The sequence below is a fragment of the Mytilus edulis genome, chromosome 2 (genome assembly GCF_963676685.1).
Source record: "Mytilus edulis chromosome 2, xbMytEdul2.2, whole genome shotgun sequence".
Lineage (NCBI taxonomy): Eukaryota > Metazoa > Mollusca > Bivalvia > Mytilida > Mytilidae > Mytilus > Mytilus edulis.
The window spans coordinates 3,056,572-3,062,693 of NC_092345.1; positions in this window are offsets into that span (position 1 = coordinate 3,056,572).

Sequence of the window (6,122 nt, forward strand, 5' to 3'; positions counted from 1 at the left end):
GTATGTCTTGCTATTCATCTTGTTCTCCTCGATCATGGTATAAATGCACACAAATTGTACTTATTGTATACTCACGTGAACATTTTGTTTTTTTCGGCATGTGTTCCACCTTATATAACTAATAATTCTTATCACGAATGTCATATTCTCAATCCTCTTCAGCAAAAAAAAGTGACAAAACTTGACACTTTTATAACAGGACTGGGGGAGGGGGGGCGAACATTGACGATCGACCTCAATCATTTGAGGTACTAGATGCACAATTTTTTAATTGTTTAAATGGAAGAAAATCTTGAACTTGTTTTTTATCCCTCTCTCGCTTTGATGTTACCCTATTTTGGATGATCCACAGAGTTGCTGTCCGACTGCTATAGTTGAATACATGTAAATTCCTGTCTTCATTTATCTGTCATTGGCGGATCCAGGGGGGGGGATCCGGGGGGTTGGAACCCCCCTTTTTTTTGAACGATCTATGCATTTGAATGGGAGCATATAGTTGGAAACCCCCCCCCCCCCCCCCCCCTTTTTACTCTGGGTTGGGAACCCCCAATTTTTTAAATGGCTGGATCCGCCCCTGATCTGTCACGTCAAAAACATTGTCAGTTATTGAATTTGTCAACTCTATACCTTTTTTACGGGAATATGATGTTGATCACTGTTCTTTTTCTACAATGCTTGTTAAATGTACCTTTTTTTTTATACCCGCAACGTTTAAAAACTTTTAGACTCGGGCGATTTCAAGTTTGTTATTTGGTTTAAATACTTATTACGGTTGACGAATTTATATGTTGCTCATCACTATTTAGATATAGGAAGATGTGGTGTGAGTGCCAATGAGACAACTCTCCATCCAAATAACAATTTATCAACGTAAACCATTAAAGGTCAATGTACGGCATTCAACACAGAGCCTTGGATCACACCTAACAACAAGCTATAAAGGCCCCATGGGCGCACTACGTTTGCGCGCATTTGGGGATTAAAATGTTTTACGTTTGCGTGCAGCTTTTGATTACATTTGCGCGCATTCATTTTACAGGTAATCTCAGGTAAAAATATAAATAAAAATTATATTAAATTATAAATGACTATATATTTTTTTTGTATTTTCATAACGGATATGACTATCAATTATTAATTTTGAAAATAGTTTGTTAGTTTAAGTTATGTAGTCATATTGAATTCTAAAACCAGGTATAAACTCCGCTATAGCTTTAGGTCAAGTTACAATAAATGGGCTATGTCACAGATTTTCTTAAAATTTTGCATACACCTTTTACTTGTTGAAATGAGGTTGAAATAAATATCTGACAATCGAAAAAACATGCGGCTTTCTCTCTTTTTTCCCCTGTCTTAGGAGACTTAGACTAACTGAAGGAGTACTGATACTTGTAAATAATTGAACAAATTAATAAATGAATAAGTATTATTACCTGAGTTTACATGTCAAAAAAATACGCACAAATGTAATAAAAAGCTGCGCGCAAACGTAATGCACGTGCATCCACGTCGTTTTCACACAAAAAAAAGAGAAAAAAAAGCAGAAGAGAGAGAGATGAGATGAGATGGTCAATCGGAATCGGAGACTGTTGGTGTCTTTTCCGTCTATCCCGGATATTAGTTTGACAACCTAGTTACAAGTCTTGAAGAAGCTGTTCATTCAGAAAAAGTTCGTCAGGGGCGGATGCAGGAATTTTCGAAACGGGGGGGTGCTAACCCAGGGCACCCAGGGCAAAAAGGGGGGGGGGGGGGGTGCAAAACATATGTCCCGATACAAATGCATTGATCGGCAAAAATAAAGGGGGTGCGCACCCCCGGACCCCCCCCCCCCCCCCCCCCCCCCCCCCCTGGATCCGCCACTGATCGTAGCTCCGAACTTGCGTGCACATTGATTCGGCATGCAAAAAAAGAAATGGCAAAATAAAAATTTATAAATTGAATGTTAAAGGAAACACCTATGTTGTCACTTTTTTAAATTGATGAAATATCATTAAATAACGACATTTGGTTTCAAAATAATTTTTTTTTTTGGAGATTATGACAAAATCGGAAGGTTACTTGTATCTTTTACAAGATTTTTACTTTTGAATTTGTAATACTCAGTCTAAGATATGTAGTTTTGGAGCACATTTTACAGTGTACAGTTCATCAGTTTGGAATGAGATGTACCAATCGGCATTAGAATTATCAGATCACTTCGATATCGCAGAAAATATGTCGAGGCGATGTGGTTGACAGACTACCGGAGCCAATCACCCTGCAACCACGCCAAAACAGTATTGGAAAGTCTCATTATTTTTTGCGTTCATAGACCATATGATAAGGCAACTGGAGAGTGGAGTCGCGTCAAGTTATCAGAAAATCGCTTCTTTGTGCTGTATCTGCTTCATCGTGTTGTAGGAAATATCACAAACGAACAAATCTCAATATTGTCTGAAACATACGAAACTGACCTAGCATGTAATTTTGACGAATTTAATTGGGAGGTCGCTCGATGCCGAACACGTACGCTGGTTTATAACATCTCGCGAGTGCTACCATGCCATGATGGCCCTGAGATATATCAGCCACGGTACTACGTATGTAATTGAAAACAAATGTACGATCAACAATGAACAACGAAAGTTACATAGCATTAATGCATATTCATCGGGATTTCAGTGTGAATGTTGACAAAGTAATATAGAAGTTTGTTTCTGCCCAGACCCGAAGAGCAGATTTTGGACAATTTTGAGTAAATTCAGTATCACAAATATGTGTTGTTTATGTATTACTATATTCAGAAGATTTATTAATAGTTTTACATTCATAAATTTTTATCTACATATAGCTCCTCTTTTAACCGTCCTATGACCGAAAACCGAAAAAAAAAAAAAAATTCTGCATAATAGGGTCCCAAAATTTTTTGCTTCCACATCGTTTCGTTCTAGCTACGCCCCTGGCACCGGGCCCCATAATTAATATAGTGTAAAACCATTCAAACGGGAAAACCAAAACTATTTGTCTAAGTTTGGTTGTATGTGTCGTTGGGTTACTCTCATATTGACGTTTACCAATAAATCTCCTTATATTCATATATATATTTTTTAATCAGTTGCGTACGTAGGAGTGGAATAAGAAGTGTTTTTGAGAAGGGGACACACTTCTGATAGTATAAAGCAAAAAAAAAACAACTAACCTTTCTTGTGTTCGTCGAGTTAGTCGTGTCCTCTGCGGCTCGATTTAATTTTCATTTAAAAAAATTGCCACCCAAAAAGGGGGCAATTACTCTCCTCATCCAGCTCCTACGCAAGTGTTATTATAACTTCATTAATACGCCATTGTTTTTGTTTTGCCACTTATCACGTATACAGCTGCACAAAACGAAGGTGCAAAGTAAAAGAATGGTAAATGAGTAAGCCAGGTAAGACCCCTTTTGGCAATACAATTTGTGAAAATGTTAACATTAGTTATCTATTAAATTAACTTGAAAATAGAATAATTTTCCTACATAAATAGGGGTTGTTTTCTTTACAATACAATGCAGCATCAGATACTATGCAAAAATACTGAAATCTTCACAATTTTATCATTTTCGCTCATTTTTAAACGGTTTATGTCTATAATGGAAGGGACTTGTGTCAGGTCTTATTTAACAAATGTTTAAGTAAAAGTTAATTTTAATGATAGTACATGAGATATATAAGGTTTGTGATGGAACACAAATGCGGCCACTTACATATTAGACAACAACCACATTAAAAGTGACGTTATATGGCATATTTCATACATTTTTAGTTCACCTGGGCCGAAGAACCGAGTGAGCTTTTCTCATCTCATTACTTGGCGTCCATCGTCTTTCGTCGTTAACTTTTTACAGTTTGAACTTCTCCTAGAGAGCCACTGTATCAAATGGAACCAAACATGGCATGAATGTTCCTTATGATGTGCTGACCAAGTGTTGTTACTTTGTAGCCGATCGATCGTCCAAGATGGCCGTCAGCAGGTTGACTTAGTTTACCATAAGACCCGCTATGGGAAAAACATACAAATGTCTTCTTTTAGAGAACCACTGAATGGAATAAAACAAAATATAGCAGGAATGTTTCTTATGAGGTGCTAAACAAGTGTTGTTACTTTGTAGCCGATCTATCATCCAAGATAGCCACCAGCGGGGGATTTGTTTACCATAGGACCCTATGGGAAATGCGTACAAATGTCTTCTCATGGAGAACCACTGAATGGAATGATATCAAAATGATATAAAACATAGCATAAATGTTCCTTATGAGGTGCTGACCAAGTGTTGTTACCTTCAATTTGTAGCTGATCCATCATCCAAGGTGGCCACCAGCGTGGAACTTATGGAAATGCATACAGATGTCTTCTTATAGAGAATCACTAAATGGAATGAAACCAAACATAGCATGAATGTTCCTTATGGGGTGCTGACCAAGTGTTGTTACTTTGTAGCCGATCCATCATCAAAGATGGCTGTCAGTGGGGATTTAGTTTAAAATAATGACCTAATGAGAAATACATACAAATGTGTTATTTTTGAGAACCACAGAATGCATGCAAATGCAATATTAATCAAAATTTGGTCTAAATCAGTTTCAAGTATATGTTATGATTTTTATCTTTTTTATATAATTTCAAAAACCCAAGTAGAGCCAGGTGAGCGACACAGGCTCTTGAGAGCCTCTAGTTTTATATCTAAGCTTAATTGATTTTCATTTCAAATATTGATACAATAATTGAATTGATTTAAGTAGACACTTAGAGTATTTATAAATTGTCAAAACTCTTTCATCCGATATACGATAATTCTAGGTCAAAATTAACCCTTACCGGACCTTCTCCTTTGCAGAGACATATAATACAATACATGTATTATATGTCTCTGTCCTTTGTAAACGAATATTTCAAGATCTTTCGTTTCTAACCCAACAAAATATTAAATTTATTATTAGAAGTGCTACATGTATAGGCAAAATATTCTGTGTACTTCCTACGTGAGAAAATAACCGAGAAGTATACACGAAAGCTTCGTTTCAAGATATTTAAATATAAAAAATTTAGTAGACCAATGCACGCACCACAGGGCCTGGGTTCAGACATGCGATCAGAGTTATTTTAAAATAAGAATATACATAATGTACTAATCGTATCATAAAGTCAAGGAAGTTAAATATATAGATTACATCTACTTATAAAGATATGCAATTTAATTGTATGTATCTGCATGTGTTTTAATGAACACCTAGATTAAGCAAGCTCAGGTTTTAACATCTTCGTTGTTACCGTATTCTAAAACTTACCATCTATGTATGGGGCCACTAAATGTCACATTGGACTTTTTTTAAACTGTTTATTTGCATCCTTATATTGTTTAACTACACAAAAATTAATGGCAAAACATTAAAACTTTTTAATAAAAGGATGAGGATATGTTCTGATAAAATCACGAAATCGACGACAAATACAATTTTCTTGTAGTATGACTGCCCATCAAGAAGTTGCAAACCGGAAGAGGGATACTTATCCCACGTACATTGTACCCTTTGTGTGCTTTTTGTTCAATTGTGTCGTGTACGATTGAACAGAATAAATAAGAATTATACTATAAAAATAAATATATTTTCTATATATATAAAAACAATTGTAATTCAGACAATCCGTCCAACACTGTCCAACAGCAGATTGGAATGTTAAAAGAATAGTATAAAGCAAGCAATACTAAAATTAACATAGGAATTAAACGAAAGACTCACTAATTCAGACTTTCCTTCTCAGTATCATCAGATTCAAAGGTTAAAAGTATCTTTATGCAAGCAATACTAAGGCGCGGATCCAGAGGGGGGGGGGGGGGGGGGGGGGGGGGGGGGGGTTCCGGGGTTTGGAACCCCCCTTTTTTTTGGACGATCAATGCATTCGAATGGGGACATGTAATTGGAACCCCACCTTTGTCCTGCCCTTTTTAAAATGGCTGGATCCGCCCCTGAATACTAAAATAAACAATAATAAAACGAAAGACTCCGGCAATAATTCAGACAACCCTTCCAACAGCAGGTTGGAAGGTTTAAAGTATCTTTAAGCAAGTACTACTAAAATTAACTTAGGAATAAAATGAAGACTCAAAA